This window comes from Macrobrachium nipponense, chromosome 29 (genome assembly GCF_015104395.2).
Source record: "Macrobrachium nipponense isolate FS-2020 chromosome 29, ASM1510439v2, whole genome shotgun sequence".
NCBI classification, from domain to species: Eukaryota; Metazoa; Arthropoda; class Malacostraca; order Decapoda; family Palaemonidae; genus Macrobrachium; species Macrobrachium nipponense.
In genome coordinates this window covers 34659098-34684097 of record NC_061092.1, presented here as the reverse complement: position 1 = coordinate 34684097, position 25000 = coordinate 34659098, and the positions used below count along the sequence as shown (strand labels likewise).

At 40.6% G+C, this 25000-nt stretch overlaps 1 protein-coding gene across 2 annotated transcripts in view; it reads left to right on the top strand.

The window, feature by feature from the left end:
- LOC135206232 (alpha-(1,3)-fucosyltransferase C-like) overlaps positions 1 to 25000 on the top strand; it is a 61553-nt gene that overhangs the window by 808 nt on the left and 35745 nt on the right. The gene's annotated exons all lie outside the window — the stretch shown is intronic.

The window sequence follows — 25000 nt, the reverse complement described above, 5'->3', positions numbered from 1 at the left end:
TTCATAACTATTCTGGTTAAAAAAGTAAACAAGAAACAAAACACTGACGATCAACGTAGTGTAATAGCTCAAGTCTGTGTAGGATAAGCATAAGTAGATAGGGATCTTTTCCATGCTATCGTAATGAATTTGATGTATTGCATAAATTTTATGAGGATGCAAATACATCGTGCCTTTCTGTTATCGTTAACGGTTAAACGCATAGAGCCTAATTTATTGGCTAACGACTAGGTTAATACGACACGGATAATGTACTGATATGAGTTTTGAGTAGGACTTGGTGTGTGTCATCATTAGGATTAAGTCATGAAATGACGTATTGTAAGCTGAGAAGTTATAGTTAATCTCCTAAAGGTTGAAAGGCTATACTTTTTAATGCATTGTACACAATGCTATGCTCCCGATTCCTTATGCGATTTCGTAATGCCGGGGTTTACTTGTTTGGTATTTTCTTCTCTTCTTGTAGAGTTCGTCAACGCATTTACCCATGCATTTAATACTGTTCGTGTGTGTGTGTGTGTGTGTGATATCTAACAGTATTCTTAGAAGTTTTAAAGGCCCAACACTAAACAATAGGTTATGTTTTGATTGCCATTAGTTTAGTCCTGATCACTGCCGAAAGTTAACACTAGTAGCCGTTGGTGAGTAACTAGGGCGGCTGTGGATTATCGAAATTGTTTAGACTACCTAAACAACTGTTGTTCCTTTGGGAGAAATTATCTCGCACCTGTGGCAAGCCTGCTGGGCTTAGATGGCAAGTCTGGTTCGCAATGTTGCCAATTTAGCGACTTTTCGCTATCTAGAGATATTAGTTTCTAACTAGCAACTTTTTTCAGCAGTTAGCGACATAGCAAAAATCTGGATATTTAGAAATATCTATCGACAATACTAGAGTGTTTTGTATTTGTTAGATGTTTTGATAAAAATAAATATAAAATTGCTTAGATTGAATCACACACACGAATCTTAGTTCAAAACGTTTTGAACATGTCAAATACCTGTCCGTTTGGTAAGCAATTCTCGTGCCGTTCGTCGTCACTCAGTAATCCTCCCAGTACTAGATTGACGATAGCCAGAGATTTTGTGCGATCTGTCACTTCTTTTCAGTGATTTTAGTGAGCAGTTGAAAATGGGCATGCTGCAGTATACGCAACCTTTCCGGAAGGAGTGGGTGGCTCAAGGATGATAGGTTTAAAAACTGTCTGCTTGAGGCCCCAGGTGATAGTAAAAAGGGTTTTTGCAAACATTGTAAGTGTACTGTTTCGGCTAAAATTTGTGACTTGGAGAAACAGGAACACCAACAAACACACAAAAGCTGAGGAACCGTTCAGCACACAGAGGCAAGCTGTCCTACCATTTATAAAAGTTGGTGAATTAAAGAAAGTTGAAGGAACTCTATCCACGTTTGTAGCTGAACATTGCTCTATTATCGTGTGGTGGATCACTAACTGAGGTGTGCAAAATATGCTTCAGTGACAGTAAGGATGTTAGTGAATTGAAATTAAAAAGATCGAAGTGCACGGTATAATTTGCAATGTTCTTGCACCGCACTTCATGGAAGACTTGCAAGCTGATATTGGAAAGAGAAAATTTAGTCTGATAATTGATGAAAGTAATGACGTTACTACTTCAAAGATTCTGGGAATTGTCGTTAGGTATTACTCTAGTTCGCTGAAGCATATTGTTGTTACACTTATCGATTTAGTTGAACTAAAAGAATGTAATGCAGAGTCAATATATGAAGCAGTCAAAATGTCACTCCATGACAACGGCTTAGAAATGCAGAATCTGCTGGCACTTGGAACAGATAACGCATCGATAATGGCAGGTATTAATAATGGAGTATTTGCAAGACAAAGCCGAAATACCCAACCTGCAGCTAATTAGATGCATATGTCACTCAATTCAATTAGCTGTTTCACATGCTGCACGTGAAACATTGCCACGGAACTTAGAGTTCATGATTAAAGAGACACATAACTGGTTTTCCCAGAGTTCATGATTAAAGAGACACAAAACTGGTTTTCCCAGAGTTCATGATTAAAGAGACACATAACTGGTTTTCCCAGAGTTTATGATTAAAGAGACACATAACTGGTTTTCCCAGAGTTCATGATTAAAGAGACACATAACTGGTTTTCCCAGTCATCTGTACGCCAGGAGAAATACAAACTATTGTGTGAAAACATCAATGATGGTGTACCACCTCTGAAATTAGTGCAGTTGAGCCAGACTAGATGGTTATCTATCGAGCGTGCTGTGGTGAGAATCCTGAAACAATGGACCAAGCGTAAAACACATTTCCAATTAGCAAGATTAGAAGAACGATGTTACACAGCAGAGCTCTTATACTCAATGTTTAATGACAAACAGAATGATGCAATTCTTCTTTTTATATCAAACCGATACTTTGTGGCGGGATCACAAGCTAGAAAAAACACAAGTGGCAAAACCCTCCCCACACTAACCTAATCGATCCAGCTGCCAAACCCACCCTCAGTCACACTTTCTTCTTTACACGCAAAATACAGCAGGACAATTGACCTACACATAAAAAAAAAAAAAAAAAACTCAAAATACATGTATTTACCAATCAATCCAGTTACTCCGGGCTATCCTGTGCTGTCCGCTGGTTAAGGTCACTGGGACACCAACAACAACACCACTAACAACAACAACACCAACAACCAAGATCCATGATACCACAACCCAACACAAGAACACCAAGGACTACAACCCAACAACTCAACAACAACACAAAACCCAAGGACCATAACTCAACACAACACCCAAGGACCACAACTCCACAACTCAACAACACAACAACAAACAAGGAACACAACCACAATCAACACAAACCAACAAGGAACACAACAACAACAGCAAGCAAGGAATGCAACCACAACAAAAGACCACCGCACAACCAATTACTAACACAAAAACAACAGCACAAAATAAAAGGCAACACAGACACCCACCAACAACACCAAGAAATCAAACAACAACAAAGACAACAGCACAGGCACAACAACTCTAAGCAAACAACACTAACTCAACAATAACTAAAAAAAATCAACAAAACACAACTTACCTGACCAGACCAAAATGCCTTCAACACACTGCTGCTAACACTACTGGCTGTCAAAGGCTCTAACCCAAGACTGACTGAAAAAACACTAAGAACACAGAACTCTAACAATCAACAGCACCAGCAGACAGCCCAGAACACATCAACAACCAATTCAGTCATTAACTATCCATACAGCAATTACACCCTCTCTCTCTCTCTCTCTCTCTCTCTCTCTCTCTCTCTCTCTCTCTCTCTCACACAGACGTTGTCAAATGGAACTCCATAACTCTTCCATAACTTGGCGAGGTACAAGCTGTCAATAAGAATTTTGAAGTGGAAATGCCGGACCCAACAAAATTGCTGAGAGACCTTGTTTTATTGATTGATTCATTAGGAGCAAAGATATTAATCCCAGGAAAGAAAGTTATGCATTGCAAATTGATTGAAGAACATTTGGATCCAAGACCTTACTTGGGTTTTGAGTATGAAAAGGAGTTGGCTGAGGGCAAATTTTCTTCTACGGATGAAAGTTATATACAAGAGAGATGCACAAAGTTTGTCGTTGAATTGGTGAAGCAGCTCCGTCAACGCCTACCTGACAATATTTGCTCATTGCAATAGGTCTCACTTTTGAGTGTTGATGAATGCTTGAAGCCCATTAAATCTTATATAATTGAGGTGGCAAAATTATTTACAGATGATGCAAGCTCCCTTACTCAAATAGATTTCCAGTGGAAGAAACTTCATCATGTGGTTTGGACAGAAACATCAAGTACTCTAAATTTCTGGTCAGAAGTAGTCCACTACAGAGATGCGTCAGGTGTAAATCCATACCAGGATCTGTCCGAAATGGCTCTCTTTGCATTATCTTTACCACACTCTAATGCTGACGTAGAGCGCACATTTAGCAATACGAATTTGGTGAAGTCAAAGTTGCGAAATAAAATGAAACTGTTAACACTCAAAGCAATTCTTGTCATAAAGTATGGGTTAAAAAGGTATAATACCTGTTGTTCAAAATACACTTTACCAAATGATATTCTTAGATAAATCGGCACACTGGAGACATACAGCACTTTGGATCAAGCAACCACATCAAAAGCTTCAAGCAGTCTGCCTCTTAGTGCAATTGATGACTTTGAGGAGGAAGACTGGGATGCAGTGATAATTGAGTAATCGGTAAGTGTGCTTATTAAAAACTCATATTGAATCGGACAATAGATGTTCATATAGTAAAAGTTAGACAGTCCATAACCTTCTTAGGTTAATCAATGCTTCATTAAGATTTTTATTCTTATTAATGCAGCATTCTTCATATATAACACAGTATAAGAGTTCCAACTTCATATATAAGGTGCACTTAACACACACTTAAATATCATATATAATGAAATGCTTTCTTCGGAAAATAATAGTTGTTCACGCTACATTTTACATATTTAACAGTATCACATCTCTATGCCAGTACAGTGAATTTCAAAGACGTAAAAAAAAGCTAGTATATTAATAGGTTGAGATAGAGAGCCTGATATTTAATTTTGTTATGTGATTATTACAGGCTGAAGTTGTCCATCATAAAGAGAAAAAAAAGATGGGAAGGGGAGGGAGAGATCCATCTTGTCTAGCGACATTTGATAAAGAATTTAGCGACATTCTAGCGAGTTTTACGGGCGAGCGTAGCGACATTTGAAAATTTGAGTTGGCAACTCTGTCTGGTTGGCTTATCCGGTGTTCCACTTGCTTAAGAATGGATCTTGAAACTTTCTCGTCCGTAAACGGTAAGGCAAGGTCACCGGGTGACCTGTAATCCCTCTCAGTCTCATAACGATGTATCATATTTTGTGTTCCAGAGAGTCTTGTCGTTATCCAAAGCATTTGACTTTGTAGTAACATAGGTGTCTGATGGACAAGTACCTGTCTGTGGAGGCATTGCTATCTCTCGCTTTATGTTATATATATATGTATATATATATATATATATATATATATATATATATATATATATATATATATATATAAATAAATAAATAAATAAATAAATATATTATCCAGAGTATGATTGCCGGATAGTGGCATATACATACAAGGATTGAGGAGTGAAAGATGTGTGTTTCTGGTGATAGAAGTTCACTCTCGACGTGGTTCGGAAGTCACGTAAAGCCGTTAGTCCTGTTGCTGAATAACCACTGGTTCCATGCAGCGTAAAAACACCATACAAACATACAAGGTCCTTTGTATATCAGTTACAACTGCTGCATTCTCAATAAGAAAAAGCAAGTACAATTCATCCCTCCCCTACACTATACCATAATGTTTTCTTCAGAAATATTTCCTATGTGTGAGGTCCTTCCCAACATTATATCACTTTTAAGTCCCCTTTCGGATTATTTTGACAATCAAATCATTAATGTAAAATCGGAAAGAGCTCCCACTTAAATCCTAGATGATAAGTGACCTGTCACACGCCATCTCCAAAGGAAGCGATCCTTTCAGAACAACGTGCGACCATCACCTGCAAATTGCTTCTGCACCTTTTCCTGACCCAGCTTACCGTTCCAGCCCCACCCCCAGTCAGTTCCTTGCTCAACCTCTTGGCCATTAGCGATGCCCTCGTGTGCTGCCCTGTCAGCTTTTGACCGTTGTCATCCTCTCTCTTTGGAACACTGCAGCTCACCTCCCCTCCCCCCTTCTAAACCTTGATACTGGACCCAATTGTTGTTTTCAAGATTTTGAGTCTCCGAGACGAAAGGACAAAGGCAGCGGTGCTATTACTCCTCTGGGAAATCAGGATCAAAGCAGGAAGCTGCAGGCTATGACTGCTGCCGATACAACTCCAGTTTGGGGGGCAAAACCCCAAACCTCCAATAAGGTCCCCCCCCCCCCCGCCTTTGATGGGTATAAATATGCCTTGCGGACTTCATACCCTCGCAGTGCTGTACCATAGAGATCAATGACATGACAATGCCTCCCCACAATGACTGGTTCATGATTCAAGTCCAGAAACCTTAGTGTCCAGTCCTATCTTCCGCCGCTGCAACTCAAGCTCAAAACCACACTCAACCGAGTTCCGGATAAGGCCAGCGTTTATGTCCCTCACCACCTACAGTCATGCGTCCTACCAGTAGTCTGCACTCCCACAGTGCCTACCGAGTTGGGTTCCTCTTCCTCTTTTTTTTTTTTTATATCTGTCAATCTGCCCAGTCTGATGTTTTTTTCAGTTAAAACTGCACAAGTTGTTTTTGAAAGTTGAATTCATGGAAGAGTTATCTCCCAGAATTGTTGGTATATAACAGTGGCGCCTTGGCCAGGATAAACGAACCAATTAGCAAGTTGATTAACTAGCAATTGTTAAATTAACATAACGGTACATTAAAGTAATTAATTAAGTGACTAGTAAATCAGCTTAGGCTGCTTTTACAGAACATCTTGCACTAATTTTGGCTTTTATTTTCTGTGGTTCTGCTGTTATGCATGCACAAATGGTAAGTGTTCTTGCGTTCTCTCTCAGTACACCAGTTAATCTAGTTGCCATTGCAAAAACATGATTCTATCAGCCCAAGTATAAACCCAGTTTACCAAAGCAAGGTAGATATTCCCAATGTTTGTTTTGACCTTTTGGTCTGTGTGTATTGTGATTTTTCATCTCTTGTGCATCACCTTTTGTTTGCATTGGCAAGAGTGCCTCTGCCTTTGGACACAATTGATTGCGCTCCTTGGCTATTGCTTAAGTGTTTGGCAGAGAGTACCAGTTCATTCCTGTGTCACCATCATTGACACCCCTGTTTAAGTGCATGGCAAGCAATGCCAGTTCACTTCTGTGCCACCATCACTGACACCCCTGCTGGTAAGTGTTGGCCAAGGGCCAGTTCACTTCTGTGCATCACCACCACTGTCACACCTACTGTTATGTGTCCGGGAAGGTGTGCCACTTCTCCCGTGTCATCACTGCTGACACCCCTACTGAACTGAGTGCCAGTTCTCCCATGTCACCAATGCTGACACCCCCACTGAACTGAGTTTGTGGTTGAGTGCCACTTCTCCATTGTCACCTCCACTGACACCCCTACTGAACTGAGTCCATGGCCGAGTGCCAGTTCTCCCGTGTCACCTCCGCTGACACCCCTGTTAAATCGAGATTGTGGTTGATTGCCAGTTCTTGTATGTCACTGTTGCTGACATACACATGTCCAAGCTAAGCTTAGTGCTTGTTGGTGTGAGTGCCAGTCTGAGGTAACCATTGCTTACCTCCTTGAGTGCCACTTGTAACTCACCTCAGCTTGTGCTTCACTGGTGTGAGTGCCAGTCTAAGGTAACCATCGCTTACCTCCTTTAGTGTCACTTTTGTGGCACTCCCCAGCTTGTGTCTTGTGTTAATTGATAAGTCGCAGTTGAGGTAACCATCGCTAGAAGTCTTGGGAGACGAGCCCCTCAACTTACCACTGCCATGAACACTCCCTACTCCCTCAAGCAGCGCAGCTTTTTTTAGATATGGCCAGCTACGCTGAGCACTTGAAAGAGTTCCATGCCATTGGATAGAGATAGGCCTTAGTGGGGGTGCCTTAGCTGAGTGAGTTGATGCCCAGACTGAGCAAGTCCAATGGTGGTTGTTCCATGCAGAGGAGAAAGAGGAACGGGCTGCCCAGTGCTTGGGCGACCTAGCCCTAGAAAAAATTTGTGCCCATGGGAAAACTTCTGGCAACAGAATAGGTAAGAATTTTCCCCGCTCTCGCCCCGGTTTCACCCCTTGGGTGGGCCCCTCGACCCCCTGGTGCCATGGATGGGATGGGGCAGCTGGGGGCCATGGCTGAGGAGCCCACCGTGAACACTTCAACGAGGTACATCAATTTCCGTGCTCCCTTCCCCAGGGCATCCCCCTCGGAATGACCCACTGCTGCCATCACACCCTCAGGACTTGCGACCTCGTACAGGTGGCGACCCCTATGTACCAATGTAAGTGGTATCCCGTCCAGAGGGCGTTCCATCACAACTTGCAAATATCCATAGTCAGGGCCGGATGGCTTCCACCAAGGGTCGAAGTCAATCTCCAACAGACTGTAAAAGTTGAGGGTGTGGATGAGCTATTCTTTACTCTCCCCACGGCATGTTTTAATGTCCATTTACCCTTTGTGACTTGAATATGCATTATGGCCATTGCTACCTCCCTACTGGGATAGTTCGACCTTATGACGGGATAGGACTTGTGCCCCACAACTCCACATGGCCAAGACCATGAAATAATTGCATCACAATGCCTAAGTCATGGTCCAGACCCTTCCAGTCTCTTGGAGACCAGAAGCCCCCCCCCCCCCCCCCCCCCCTCCCGAAGCCTCCTCCACTAGGAGCAGCACAGCCTTCTCATTTTCTGGTACCTCCCCCTCAAGAGCAGCCCTAGAGGTGATAGACCATGACATCCTATCCTGACCAGATCAATTCCAGGTCTGTTGCCCCACTTCGCTGTAACCTTGGGAGGTGCGATGGCCCCCTCTCTGGTGTTTACATTTCGACTGGTCGGGAAGAACCCTGATATTAGGACCACCAGTTACCATGATGTTGAATATAAAATAGCTGATGTATTTTCCAGACACTAATAAGATTTAGTCAATCTTATTCCCATCTAACCACCCCCCCTGCCCAAGTTCTCTATCAAGGTATCCAGAGCTGAAGTTTTTTCTTATAGGTAACTCCCTCCAAAATATCTTCAAAAGTCCCATTCAGTCTAGCGTAAGAGTGGCATTGTGGTCTCATGTAATCTTGGGATGAAAGTATGGCAATACTTAACCAATAGGTTTGTTTATTGAGAAATTGGAATTACTAATGTAAGATACAGGCTATAGAAGGTTCACATCAACCGTGCATTTGACGTCTAGGCCAGTCCCTTACGACACTCCTGATTGGCTGTTGATAAGCCAATCACAGGGCTGGCCTTGCAATTGGCTTATCAACAGCCAATAGAGGTCAACAACATGACAAAGCTACCCCCCCCCCCCCCCCCCCCCCCCCCCCACGGCGACTGGTTGGCGTTTCAAGTCCAGAAACCTTAGTGTCCAGTCCTGTCTTCTGCAACTTAGGCTCACAACCACACTCAGCCGAGTCCTGGACACAGCCAGCATTCGTGTCCCCCTCCATCTACAGTTATGTGTCCTACCAACAGTCTGCACTCCCATAATTCCTACCGAGTGCCAGGCTTCCGCCCTGACCACTCCTGCTCTCTACACTCCTGACCTTCACCTGCTGTAACATCGTCCTTGAGAAGACTGCTCTGTCCCAGGATGTGACAGGAGTCGTTCACCGCTATTTTGGGGCATCACCTGAGCTAGTAACACTCCTCTACTGTCATGAATTGAGCTCCTCATACCTGCTGCTATTACTTGGCTCCAAGTAGAATAATTCCAGTTCACCCATGCCCCATGGTGAAGCACTGCAGCCGACTGACATCCCTCAGGCCCTTGCAACAGTAGCTCCAAGGAGATAGGGTAAGAAAACAGCAGTTGGTTTTCAGTATTCACCCCTTTCATCTTGCACTTCATCTTTTCTCACTGCTAAATTCCCAGTGTTCAAATTCTGCAAAATTCCTTACGATTCCAGTTTAGTTTTATCCCGTAAATGGTGTATTTAGTTTTATCCCTTAAATGGTGTGTTTTCTTACCTGCTATATGCTCTCGCCCCAATGTGAAGTAATAAGTCGACTAAAATTCTACTTTGATAACCGTCAGTGTGTCACTGTTATTGTTGCTGTAGGCCCATGCATAATCCCGAACTCTTGTGTCATTATTGTTCATCTTGCAAACCCCTTGCCATTCCTGTGTTTTGTGCCCCACTTTATCAGACTCTGGCAGAACCACCTCAAGTCTAACAGCCAGGAAGATCCTGGGGTGCCCCCCTTCATTGCCAAATTGATAATCATTCGTGATGGTGCTTTATCACTGTACTATATAGTGTTATTCTTAAGCTACTTTAGTTCGTAATCCCCAATGTACTAATCTTGGTTATAGTACTGGTTACTTGCAAATTTACATAAGTGTTCTCAGTGTTCTGTGATTTAACGTAAAGTTGAAGTGCCACAGAGACTGACAATTCTCCTTTGTACTTCCCACTCTTCTGATGCCCCTATTGAGAAGTATATTGCTTAATAGTTTATTTGAGCATATTTAAAATCCTTATCTATAATTGATTTATAACAAGACTACTCAAGTGGGTTCCTCTATCCTTTCTGTTTATATGTATATGCCAATCTGCCCAGTCTGATGTTTTTCACGCATTGTTTTTGAAAGTAGAATTTACGGAAGAGTGACCTCCTAGGATTGGTGGTATATAACTATATATATATATTATAAACATATATATATACATACAGTTCCCGGCTTATGATGGGAGTTCCGTTCTTGAGACGCATCATAAGCCAAAAATCATCGTAAGCCGGAATCTTAAAAAATCCTAAGAAAACCTAACTTTTAATGCTTTGGATGTATTAAAAACTATGTAAACTGCATTTTTATTGTGTTATTGCATTTTTCATAAGAGAACCTTCAATTATTGATTATTTTGCATTTTTGGAGTCATATTTCTTCCACCAGATCGGTGTCATAACCCTGGAACATGCGCTGTAAATCTGGAAATAATGTCTGGTGGATATAATTGAAAAGTGCCGTAACCTCGGAACGTTGTAAGCCCGGACTTACTGTGTATATTATATATATATATATATATATTATATATATATATATATATATATATATATATATATATATATGTATATATATATATATAAACATATGTATGAATTTGTGTGTAAATATTTAAGTTGACAGTGAAATATACGAGGTGCATTCAAAAAGTATCCGACCTTGGTCCATAAAGAAAATAAATTGCACATTTGAAACTTTTTTTATTCAATCACCTTCAAAGTACTCCCCTTTGGAGTGCACACACTTTTCCCACCGGTGCTGCTACTGCTGGTAACATCTCTGGAATGTTGACATTGGGATGCTGTAAAGCTCTGCTGTCGTTTTTCTCATAATTTCCACTCTTGACTCAAAACGCTTCCCTTCTAGGGTTGTTTTCAGTTTAGGGAACAGCCAGAAGTCACAAGGTGCCATGTCTGGAGAGTAGGGAGAATGCCGAACAAGTGGAGTGTTGTTTTTGGCCAGATAAGCTTGGATCAAGTGGGCAGAATGAGCAGGTTTGTGCAATTTCCAGGCGGAGTTGTTTCTGCTGTTCCACCAGCAACTTGGGAACGAATTTAGCAGACACTCGTCGCATGGCCAAATCTTCCATTAAAATTGTATGAACTGATCCTGTGCTTATTCCTACTTCTTCAGTAATTTCGTTGATGGTTATACGTCGGTCGTCCTCCACTATTCGACGAACATTTTCACGAATTCTTTCGTTTCTGCTGCTGGATGCTGCCTGACCGTGGCCATCCTCGAAGCGTATTATACCACTCCGTTTATCTGTGTTATTCCCATGGCTTCATCGCCAAAGGCTTGCTGAATCTTCTGGATAGTTTGCACTTGTGTATCACCAAGCTTGTAGCAGAACTTAATGCAGTAACGCTGACCGATGCGCTCCGACATTTTGTGTAAGGACGATAATCCGACGAGCTTGTGCTGGATGTCTGCACTCTAGCCCTCACAGGCGGGTACGGCCACACACTAGAGCTTTTAAAATTTACACGCATGCACAGTAAGAGTGCTGTCAACTCCCACAAAACTAATTTGCTGATTGGTGAATTATTTGTCCTTTTATGAACCAAGGTCGGATACTTTTTGAATGGACCTCGTATACCCTCATCCTGATCTCTGTGGGTATTTAACGGCACCATTCCCTCTTTATTTTTTCCTTCTATGAATAATGCTATCCACTTTACTTCTCCCATTCTTTGCTGATGCTTCAACTATGTATGTAACGTATCTTCTTCCCCTTTTCTAAAAACAGCACTTCATTTTGAATTGCCCTTTCCTCATCAGGCAACTCTGATCATGCGAACTTCTTGGTTTGGATCCTATAATATAGGCCTAGTCAAGTTCAGTGCCTCCAAGAAACAGTTTCTACCCAATTTTCTGTGACCATCCAGTTCTTTGGTTATTGTTGGAAATGTAATGGAACTTCTAACTATCAATCAAAATTTTGGCTGATCAGGGTAGGGCAAGGCAACTGGCTATTTTTGCCCAAGTTTGGTCTAGTCAGTGGGAAGGCGGAAACAGGAGCGCTCTTACAAGAGAAGTGTTTGCAACAGAGACGTTTAGGCTTCATATAATATTTATTCATCTGATATGATTTGTTCCGTAATTTCTTCAGTTGTTTTTCCGGCTTTGGTGGCCCTTCTCTAACAGTTCTCGAGCTTTTGCAGATCAGGATCTGAGACTTAAGTCCTTGAATGAAATCATTTTTATATTGGTTTGATTGTCTCTTCTTTTTGCTGGTTGGAAAAATGATTAAGAATGGAGGGCCAGCTAAGGCGGAATAAGGGATAATGCATTACTTGTTAGCTGTTGTGGGAATCACCATAGTCAGTACCCATTTATTGGCATTGCAGTTCCTAACTACATCGAATTACTGATGCTGCTCATGTTGCCGCCTTCACATTTTGTTTGTAAGGTACATTTCCCACACTGAAGGCTCATTCTTCTTTTGTCAACCCTTAAATGATATAGTTAAATGTTTGCCAAAGGATATTTCAATTTGATGGGTGCATGCTGTAGATTGAGTGCCTTAGTTTTACGAAAGGAAGTCTGCCATAGAAGCGATTTTACTAGCATTTGAAATTTTTGTTTGTATTTGAACGGCGTTCACTCATTAAATGACATTGCTTTCATACTAATTTGCAAATAGGCCTACGTGATGTTTTCGTCAATTGTGCTGACGCTCTACTCAAGTAGGCCTATAAGCTCATGAGCATCCCAGCGTTGTTATTATAGGGAATGCATTCAGAGACCGTATTGTCGAAAATATACATATATAAGGAGTCATAAATAGTGCCGTATTGGTGTAAAGCTTGAGAATATAAGGGCTTCCTCGTGCAAGGAATTCTTGATACCGTAATACGAATAGTGGTGTTATGTATCCCCATCCCCCCCTCACCGTGGCCCACTGCTACGCACATCAAATTATTAAGTTTTGTTGCAAATTTCTGAGCATTTACTTTTGAGATGAGGTTGCAGGGTTGAGTTCTATACGCTACGGTTGTTTTTTCTGATGTTGCCGTTGTTGCTTCTAGAATCAGCCCTCTTCATACTGGTTTATCTTGAATGATTACCGAGCTTTTCGTCTCGTTCAGGTAATACGATTTCAGCATCACTCCTGAAACTCTCTCTCTCTCTCTCTCTCTCTCTCTCCTTTCCGTGGGAGGATAGTGCTGTCACTGCATTTTATGCGCTGCGCTGAAGGTATTTAAGATTCTTTGCAGCGTCCCTTTGGCCCTTTGCTGCAACCCCTCTCATTCCTTTTATTGTACCTCCGATCATATTCTATTTCTTCCAGCTTACTTTCCACCTTCTAACAATTTTTTTTATGGTGAAACTGCGAGGTTTTCCTCCCGTTACACCTTTCAAACCTTTTTACTCTCAATTTCAGTTTTAGTGCTGAATGACCTTATAGGCTGCCCCTGCACTTGGTAATATGTCTAAATTCTCTCTCTCTCTCTCTCTCTCTCTCTCTCTCTCTCTCTCTCTCTCTCTCTCATTGTTTTCTGCCGTACCTCAAAAACGTCACAAAGGTGAAAGAGTAGTCAATGGCGAACGACACGCGGTAGTCAGACGGAGCCAACCAGAGGCCAAAGAAAAATCGTCAGAAGTTTCCTGAGATTGGTTTCTCTAATATGTGGACATATCCGTCAGGAGACTCTCGTCATTTTCGTTCTTTTCTCCGAGGATCTCTCTCTCTCTCTCTCTCTCTCTCTCTCTCTCTCTCTCTCTCTCTCTCTCTCTCTCTCTCCCCTCCTCCTCCTCCTCGGCTTCCCTTTCTCTCGACCGTGGTATCATCCACGTGCCCAGTTTGTTGGCAGGGTCATACAACTGCCCTGCCAAGCAACACACAGCCAGACATCAACAAACACACTGCCCAAACCTTACGCCTAACCAACTACTCCTCACGGCGAAAGAAGTGGGCGAAGAAGAATGAGATAGGAAGAACCATTTGCTATCCTCTTGGAGTTGCAGATATATATATATTATATAATATATATATATATATATATATATATATATCTATGAATATATATAATATCTATATACAGAAGGAAAAGGGTAGAAAGTTTAGGGAAGAAAGAGAACATACACGCAGGCACAGTAAAAGGAATGAAAAGGGTGTACTAGAATTGCCGGCCAATAATAATTCCCCTTCGGTATTATTTCCGAGTTTGAGTGAACTGGATGTTTAAAAGAAAGAACATTCATGTAGGTTTATGATTGTGAATTTCAAAAATGTCACGGCCGTTAGATGGTGATAAAATTCTATAAAATACTATTATAATTATATATATTATATATATAAATATATATATAATTATATTCTATTTATTATATTTAACATATATTAGAAATAGATTAAAGGTCCACGGCGTATGTGATAAAATCAATAAACAATCGTATATATATAATCGATATATATATATATATTATATATATAGTATTACTATATCATTATACATATATGTTATGATTTTATCACATACGCCGTGACATTTTAAATTCACAATCATAAACCTACATGATGTCTTTAAACATCCAGTTCACTCAAACTCGGAAATAATACCGAAGGGGAATTATTATTGGCCGGCAATTCTAGTACACCATTTCATTCCTTTTACTGTGCCTGCGTGTATGTTCTCTTTCTTCCCTATAACTTTCTACCCTCTTTCCTTCTGTTACACATGTAAACACCCTTTTCTCACAATTTTCCAGCGGTTGGGCATAGGCCTAAATTTTACATTACATTTCATTCCACTTTCCTCCCTTGACCGTTATCTTTATTAATTTTTTTCGCAGGCGTATGAGGCGAAATATTTTCGGTGTAATTGCATTTTTTTTTATATAACTCGTAACTTCCTGAGTACTAGCGGGAAGAGGGAGGATCAGGGAGAGAAGGGGGAGAATTGTGGTCAGGTAGAATATAGTGGACGAATGATAGCGACGTGTAATGGGAAACAGTACGGGATATGTGATTGGTAAGGGACGGAAGATCAAAATAAAAAAAGGTCCAAAATTGCGAAAAGTTTATTTTTTTCTTTTTACTTGTGAAGGTGAATGGTTAGCGAGATCAAAATTTCTTTAACTCCTTTTATTATTAATATTATTATTATTATTATTTGTAATTCCTTGCTACCGGTCTTTTTTTTTTTTTTTTTTTTTTTTTTTTTTTTTTTTTTTTTTTGCCACCAACGACCCACAATAGCGGTTGATTATTTATGTTATAACATTTGCTATTTTTTTAATTGCCGTTACTAATACGACGACTAGCCCTACTGCTGTTATTATTATTATTATTATTATTATTATTATTATTTTATTATTATTATTTTATTAGCTTTTAATTTTAACTTAATATTCCTTAAAAATTGTAAATATTCAGACAGGGGAATCTTTTACCAAGTTACCCCCCCCCCCCCTTTTCAGTAGTACAACTCAAGTATTACACATGTTCTGACGAAGTGACTGTAATTTCCATCTTCAGTCTAACACTGTATTCCGTGCCTGTTGACTTAGAATGCATGCGCTAAAAGTCGATCGAATTAGCCAGACAGCGGCAAAGTGATGGGCACTGATACTGCATACCTTTATTGGTGATTCATATAAGTTGGCAGAGTTGCCCTGATGGCTCGTCAGTTGCATTCAGGACAAGTTGCAAACGTAATATTGATTCAGCAGCTTTGTTTTAGAACCCTTCATTGTGCTTCAGAGTACTAGTAAGTGTTCCTGAATTAGCGCATATGTAATCGACACCAGGTGTTTTCAGGTAATCAGTACTAAGCTTTTTCAGTACTTATGTGAACGAGTCCCAAGTCTCACAAAGAATTGTGGCCGGTATGACGAATTTACGGTTTACGTGAAAAATTTACGAATTGCAACGACATGGAAGCCAGAATGATCTCCGCTAGTTACACTGCTGTTATGGCTCTGTTTCAATGACTTATGTAACTTTTGAAACCTTTTCAATCGCCCAGTTTGATTTTAGCTCAGTTATAACGATTTTTAGTTGCCTGCAAAAGAAAACTATTGAGATAGCTTTGTTTGTCCATCCACCCTCAGATCTTGAAAACTACTGATGCTAGAGGGCTTCAAATTGGTATGTTGATCATCCACCTCCAATCATCAACATACCAGATTGCATCCATCTGGCCTCAGTAATGTTTATTTTATTTCAGGTGAAAGTTAGCCATAACCGTGTTCCTGGCACTGCCGAGTCCAATTCCGGAGGTGGCGCCGACGCACTTTCACTTGCCCGTATCGGGGGAGCAACTGAGCGCTACCCGGTCGTAGCTGGCATGAGAGGTTAATACTGCAGCACAGCATTATACGCTGTGCGGAAAACTCGATTGCGCCAAAGAAACTTCGGCGCATTTTTTACTTGTTTCTTTTGACTGATGTTCAATAGTAAATAGCAAGTTTCTTTCTGCCTCTCCTCGCCATGACATGTTCAGGGTGGTTGCTATCGCTTTGTGGTGCTTCTCCAGCCTACAGGACAGAGTTCAAGATAGTCGGTATAAGGGGTGCTCCTTCCTCCGTCCCATTTCTCGACAGAGAAATTTGGGATGCTTTTCTCTTTGGCCCCCCTTTCTGAGAAACAGTTCTTTGCTGTTGTACCTATATATTTAGAGTGATTCTTTCTTTGCATTTTCCCGAGGATTGAGTTGAAAGAAATTTTTCAGTAATGACAATATTCTTACCAGGTCTCTAAAGACGTTTCGAAAGGTTTTTTGGTTCTGTTCTCTAGGTACTGTTTTTTGTCACGGTTCCTTTGAACTGAATGAGAGAGAGAGAGAGAGAATTCCTAATTCTGAGAAGGAATCTCAACACACACACACGCACACACACACACCAGTCCCTTACGTATCATAGCTACTATGTAATAATGAAGTCCTTAAAATGCTTGGTGGTTGGTTTTTCTTTTTTTTTTTCAATCAAGCAGGGGGTTATTTATTCATTACGTTACTCACATTATTACGTCCTTTGGCCCAGTTTCGATAAGGACATTTAGGATTGCCCTTCTCGTCGACATTTACAGTGGAAAGTGATAAGAATAATATACGATGCATCAGTTTATGTAATATACCTAATCAATTCACTATATTCCGACTAAAGAGAAGTGCTAAGGGAGACGAAGCAAGCAGATATAGGGCCATTTTCCATATGTTTTCCTCCGAACTAAGGGAATCATATTTGCTCAGAAGTCGGTGGTGACTCGATGGATTGCCGTTCCCGCTGGCAATTGTTTTGGCTAAGGTTTGACTTAAGCAAAATTCCCCGTCAGTGCACCCCATGTCGTGCACTGTAGGCATAACTTGAGGTTCTTTGCTGCGTCCCTTTGGCCCATAGCTGCAACCCCTTTCATTCCCTTTACCGTACCTCCGTTCATATTCTCTTTCTTCCGTCTTACTTTCTGACCTCTCCTAACATTTGATTCATAACGCAGCTGCGAAGTTTTCTCCCTGTTACAACTGTGAAAACATTTTACTGTAAATTTCCGTATTATCGCTGAACGACCTTTTAAGTCTCAGCGCTTGGCCTCAGGCCTAAATTCTAAATTCCATTTTATTCTCGACGCTAAAATGATCAGTGGATACGCGTATACGTAAATGATGTACTGCTATGCATTCGTTTTTTAATTACCTTATTTTTCTTCCTCCGAACATTTCATTTTCAAATCCTACTATCCTGTGTTTTTATTCCATTTCTCTTTTACTGCTGTACTGAAAAGCACTCCTTGCAGTCCTTATGACCTCGTCCTGAAATTTTAATTTCTCCGAGACTCTGGCTGCTCCGTCTCTTTCGACCATCTTATCTTGCATGCTCTTCTCATTTACTCGTTACCATCTCACTTTTAATTACTGTATATTATTAGGGGCTGCTCTGTGAGCAAGAGCCCGTGCTGACACAAGGTCAGCTTAATCAAAAACAACAATGCTGTATTGTGTAGCCATTATCTCGACAGTTTTATAGTCTCGACTTTCGTTTCAAACAAAATCTGATTGATCTGCGACCGCTTCTCTCATGTTTGGGATTTTCCCGTTAGTGTTGGCGTAAATAATTCCAAAGAAAAAGAATATCACACGTATGTAAGGAGATTGATAGCTATATCTGTGCTTGAAACGGAAGTTTCAGATTGGTGTCGAGTGTCCGTTTGTGTACATAAGGAAAACGCTTAAAGAATGTAGTGTTTATCAGCAGAAATCTGAAAAATAAGTGATTTAAACTTCCCCTCTGTTTCGATTACAATTTTCCGCTTGTCTAAACAGTTGTGAAGATTGACCAACGCTTTCATGATATTCCATTCTTCCTTGAGTTCCATCTTGAGCATAGTTAATTTCCATGTCATTTTATTTCTCCTTTGCACTTTAACAAACCTTTAATATATGCTTTGCGATAGTTCTCGATTTTGCAGTGCTTTCAATTACGCTTTGCTGGGGTCAGCATATTTTTGAGTTTCGCAGAATTCTTGAGATTCAAGCGAAGAGTGGATTAAAAAAAAAACAGGTCACGGCTTGTCATAGTTTTCAATTCTTCCATTATAAATGCGATTTCACTGTTTAAATCCCGCAGTGCTTGCTTAAACAGTCGACAGCAAGTCTGTGCTTGTCAAACAAATGAATTGAGGTCTGCTTGAGACGCTCTCCAACTCTCGAGCCGAGGAACCCTAAAGGTAACGTAATTAAACCTCCCCTCAACACCAGGATTAGCTGTGCTTACTGTAATTAGGCTTAAATAGCCCCTGCAGTCGTGTAGCAGACTTAGCTTGGATGAGAATGTAAACTCCTGTGAGAATATATATTATCGTTACGGCCAATAATAGAAGACGGCCAGAATTTGGGGGTAGTTTCTTCTAAATGGTTTGGTTGTTTAAGTGTTACATCTTCGTTGCTTTGTACTACCCAAGGTATATTTCTTTTTCGTTTTGTGATCTATGCAGGTTTTATTTGTATCTTCTTTATTCGTGTTGTGATCTTTACATATTTTTAAAAACGGAGTGTTTTGCCGTGATAAAAGAAAATTTGATCAATGCAGATTTGTATTATGGGGTTTCATTCTCTCTCTCTCTCTCTCTCTCTCTCTCTCTCTCTCTCGTCGTAACGTTGATTGCTCACGTCTAAAAGTATCTCGTTAGAATACATTTTATTTGCTTTTTTTTCGTGTTCCCCTGTAACCAATAGCGCATTTTTTCTTCTCTCGTTTTTTTAACGTAACCTGTAATTCACCCAGGGTTTTCAATTTTTTTTTTTATAAATAAAATTCTTTGGCCTAGTGTTTTTTCTTGTTTTTCTTGGTCGTTATAATTAGTACTGTCCATTAGCAGAGAAAATTTACAACACTGCTTAAAGCCTGTATTGGCATAGACATCTAAATGTACTACAACACACACACACACACACATATATCTGAGATTCCAAAATCTGCTTATGTCTTTTGAGAATTTGGGTGCGGGCATTTGTATAATTATATTTCTCGTTGTGCTGTCAGTATGAAATTCCTGTATTTGACGAAAGGTAACGTTGTCTCGTCTGACCTCGAGGGAATAAACTCCTCTCAAGTCTTCACTAGGTGATTCATTTCCTATTAATATACATGTTATATTATACACACACACACACACACATATATCAAATATGTAGAGGCAGTCCCAGGGTTACATCAAGTTTGGGGTAAGTCGTTCCAGACTTAAGGCGCTTGCCTCATGGCCCTGTTAACCTGCTTTATATTGCTGTAACCCAGTCTTACAGTGCTGTTGCCATTTATTCCCATTATAATTGTGATGATTCGGATTAAGGCGATTTTCGGCCTACTGCTCTTTTCTGGGAAGAGAACCCCCGCTGTAACCCGGGGACTGCCTTATATACATGTGTGTGTGTGTATATGTATGTATGTATATTTATACAATGTATATTTATATATACATATATATATATACACACACAGGTGAACCAATGTTATAACTCAAGCATTTCATAAAAATATGCAAAACAGAAGATAAAAAGGGAGTAACCTAATCCAGGGAAACCTGGGAGTAACCTAACCCAGGGAAATAAGGCAAAGTTAATCTGAGGATGTTTGGTCTTTGATTGCTCTAATAGGCTTGGACTTCCTTAAGTAGGGAAAAGAGCTGAGTAGATGGAGGTAGAGATTTATTGGAAAAGAAGAGCACCAGCATTTGTATAGGTGTTTGATGTGCTGCTGATGAACGCTCTGCTTAGGTATGGATTGTGAAGCAGATTAGGTATGGATTGTGAAGCTGATATTGTGCAAGTTTTCTGCAGATGGGTTTCATACATGATTCATTAGGTAGAATATGAAAGTGGCTTTTAAACATTGTTATGTTTCTACTCTGGAGCCATCTCTCGTAATGGAAAACAGGTTGATATATAAAGTATGGAAGCATTAAGCTACAGATGTCCTCGAAGATCTAATTCGCTCTACCTCACAATTAATATATTTTCATATATGTTAACCGAAAGGGAATTTTTTAGTTGGTAAGAAATTCGTCGGCTCATGGCCTCGAACCACGTTATATATATATATATATATATATATATATATATATATATATATTATATATATATATATATATATATATAGGTATATATAGGTAGAGAGAGAGAGGGTTGGTAGGTGGGTAGGGTATACGTACATATAGAGTGGCAGAGCATTTGACTTTCGAATCTTGGGCTGCTGTTTATCAACCTACCCAGCTGCAAATTTACTAGAGGTAAATCGGGCAGAGAATAGGACATAGGGATTGGGACTGCTTTGGCCATTATTGGAGTCCACGGTATTTTCTTAATTTACTTTGTCATAAAAAGTATTTTCGCGTATAGCCTATTCGTAATTTTATAAAATGTTAATTTAAATTATGTTCGTGCTCCCTGTTTATTTTTTAATTGTGCAAGGTCAGTGTTTGTTATTGTCTGGAACAATAGTTCTCTCATCGTTCCCTTGTTGAAGGTGCCTTCCTTACCCAGTAGTGCTTGTTTTTCTTTGTAAGAGATAACTTTGGTCCTTGCCTTAAATTAACTTTAATCAGGTTTGGGATAGCAACGAGTATGGATCTCGACAGCATAACAGCAGCTTGGAGAATGTTGGAACTGAAGGTATTTCGCTACCTGTGGCCCTCTGGATTTCGAGGATGGTTTTGATGGCTGAACCTTGTCCATCGGAGGAACGGTGTTGTTCCTGTTTGACAGCAGACTTGCTGTTGCCTTGACTCTGGCGATCATCTGTGTGTTTTTGGATATGTTCCTGTTGGCCGTCATAGGGCGGGTATTTCGATGATCTTGCAGCAGTTCAATGGTGTTCGTCCTCTTGGACCCTTCGTGGTCTTGACATCTCTGTGTAGATTGTCGTGGTGTTTTGTACTGCACGAGGGTATCTTAAATGAAAATGATCCAGGTAATGTTATATTGTTACCTTAGCATTTTGTATAGGTAATTTTGTATTCCTGCTACTTAATTTATTATATTGTTACCCCTTTAGCTATTGGTATTTATGCTGTTCAAGTATTTCAATGTGAGCATTTATGCTGCTCAAGTATTTCAGTGTTGTGCAATTTATGAATATTGTTATATCATTATATTATTTGATGCTGCTGGTGTATTTGTTTATGCTGTCTTGATTTGTTTTGTTTTGATGTAGTTAAAGGATTTTACTAAAGTGTTGTTAACTGCAATTTGATATGTTTACTGTATTATGTTGATGATGTTTATTAAAGTAACCTTTATTTTTACTGCATTTGTTATTGACTCGTTAGTTATTTAATTTATTTTGGTAATGTAATTAATTTTGGACCAAACCTGACTCCCTTGTATATATGTGAATAATTTAGGTTAATAAAGTAGTTTTAAGGTAATTTTGCAGTTTTGTTGAAGTCCTTTTCCCGTTGTTTCCTCTGCCCGTGCCAGACTTTCCAGACCCATTATCAATTGTCTTAATTGAATTTGTTGAACCTGTATAGAGCTCATGGCTGTCCATAACAATTGTACTATACATACTGCCCACTAAAGTGAAGTTTTGCTTGACGCTGAGACTTATGTAAACTTGGGAAAAGTATTTTCTGCTTGCTGTAAACGAAATGAAATATTAGTGGAAAACGGCTAAGACGAAAAAATATAGTTAAAAATGAATGACTGTCGAACTTTGTTATTTGTTGTAGTTAGGCCAGGTCCATTTTCCATTTTAGTGCTCTGAGAGAAAATGGACGCAATCCTTTTTAGTGCTCTGAGAGAAAATGGACGTAAGGGTGAATGGCTGACTAATGTAAATATGTCTTTACACACACTGCCCTGTTATAGTTCAACTCGATGAAGGTATCAACAATTAGAATGGGAGAATTGATAGATTGTCCTTTTAAAGCGAAGGAATTGAGTGATAGAAACCCCGAAATATATGGATGGACCTTAGGTGCGCATAATCAGATTAACCACATCGATATTGCTGACACTAAAGGTATAAAACTTACAGCATTTTGCAGAATATTTGGAAATATATTCTAATCAGTAATTTGTCAGAGATATTGCAGTAAGTTTCACATTTTTCTCCCTGGAAGAAGATTTAAACAATCTGAATCGTGGTCGTGACATCTCGCTGTTTAGAGGAAACTGTGGCTTTTTTTCTGATGTTACTGTGAATTAACTCTGTAACGCGGTAGATATTGAAAATTGTAGTGGCTGCGATCGCTCTCTCTCTCTCTCAAGCGCCTCAGCGGCGTGGTTGGTATGGTATTAGCTTCCCACCTCGGTGGTCGTAGGTTCGATTCTCGGCCAATTCATTGAGGAGTGAGAGATGTGTATTTCTAGTGATAGAAGTTCACTCTCGACGTGGTTCGGAAGTCACGTAAAGCCGTTGGTCCCGTTGCTGAATAACCACTGGTTCCATGCAACATAAAAGCACCATACAAACAAACATCTCTCTCTCTCTCTCTCCAATAGTGAGATTTCATGGCTAGTATTACCTATACTCAAGTATTTTGTACATATTCCAGCTGACTTCCTGTATGGGCAAATCTGAAATATCACGAGTTAATCGGGAGGCCAAAAATAGCTCATAATATCCTTCTTAAGGTGTTGGGGTTCTTGTTAGATTCAATCCAGTCCTATATCGGTATGACAACCATATTCCTCTCACGTACAGGAAAGGTCAGTTTCTAACCATGACACAATGACCCAGAAGTAACCTTTTTCTGTTGTCCTGCATTGTAAAAGGCTGTAGGGAGATTCTGAATGCCTACCTTGGCGCCCACCGACTACTTTTGATGATGGAGGCACTTATTTTATCTGTTCAGTAACTATCTATATCGACGAATGTTAAGGCCTGTCCACACGAGCGGGACTGATGGGCGTACTACGGGGTTGACGGGCAAATTCTGGCGGGCTTTCCCGTGAATGTTGTCCACACGGGTGGGGCGATGGAGAGGTGGTTTGCCCGATGATGCAAGTAGTGTGTTCAGTGCGGTACGATAAACATGGTGCCTACCGCAAAGAAGAAGATATCGGGTAGCATGATAATTGCTTTGTGTGTGATGAAAAAGAAGAGATTATGGTGCAAAGAATGGCTCAGTAAAAGAAATGTATACGGTTAACGTACGTCTGCCAGGGTCAAAGCTCAAGCCATCGGGCACCACCACCATGTGATTTTGCTACAAGGCTATCGGGCAATTTGACGGTTTGCCCGTCAAGTGTGCCCGTTAGAGGGGAGGTCTGCCGATCAGGCCCGGTCATGTGGACAAGCCTTTAGAGGGTATAGTCTCCCATCCTTCCCTAGTTAACCCACAGGAACCGGCTCATTCATCATAACCCCGTAGGGGGGTAGTGCCGTCAGTGCACCTCATTCGGTGTAATGTAGGCATTACTGAAGGTTCTTTGCAGCGTCCCTTCAGCCCCTAGCTGCAACTACTTCCATTCCTTTTACTGTACCACCGTTCATAATCTCTTTCTTCCACCTTACTGTCCACCCTCTCCTAAAGGCCTGTCCACACGATCGGGCCTGATCGGCGACCTTCCCATCTAACGGGCACACTTGACGGACAAACCGTCAAATTGCCCGATGGGTCTTGTAGCAAAATCACCACGGTGGTTCCCGATGGCTTTTACTTCGACCCTGGCAGACGTATGTTAACCATATACATTTCTTTTACTGAGCCATTCTTTGCACCATATTCTCTTCTTTTTCTCCTTTTTCATCACACACAAAGCAATTATCATGCTACGCTATCTTCTTCTTTGCGGTAAGCACTATGTTTATCGTACCACACTGAATGCACTACTGGCATCGTCGGGCACGCCCACCTCTCCATCGCCTCACCCGTGTGGACAACATTCATGGGTAAGCCCGCCAGATTTTGCCCGTGGACCCCGGAGCACGCCGATCAGACCCACTTGTGTGGACAGGCCTTAACAATTGTTTCATAGTGCAACTGCTTTAAGGTTTTCCTCCCATGACACCTTTGTAACCTTTTACTGTCAATTTCCGTTTCAGCGCTGAATGGCCTGAGTTGCCCCAGTGCTGGGCATAATGCCAAAAACCTATACAAATCAAATCAAATAAAATAATCATTCATCATAAACCTCCGGTGCCACTTCCGGCCCCAAATGGCGACCTGGCGAACTTAGCGGAGGTAGAAACATCATGGTTACATTTTGACCAGTTGCAAGAGAGGATTAACTATGATATCAGTAGTCTGAATCATGACGTCACTGCACGCAAGATTAAAAAAAAGTGTAAAATATCCTTC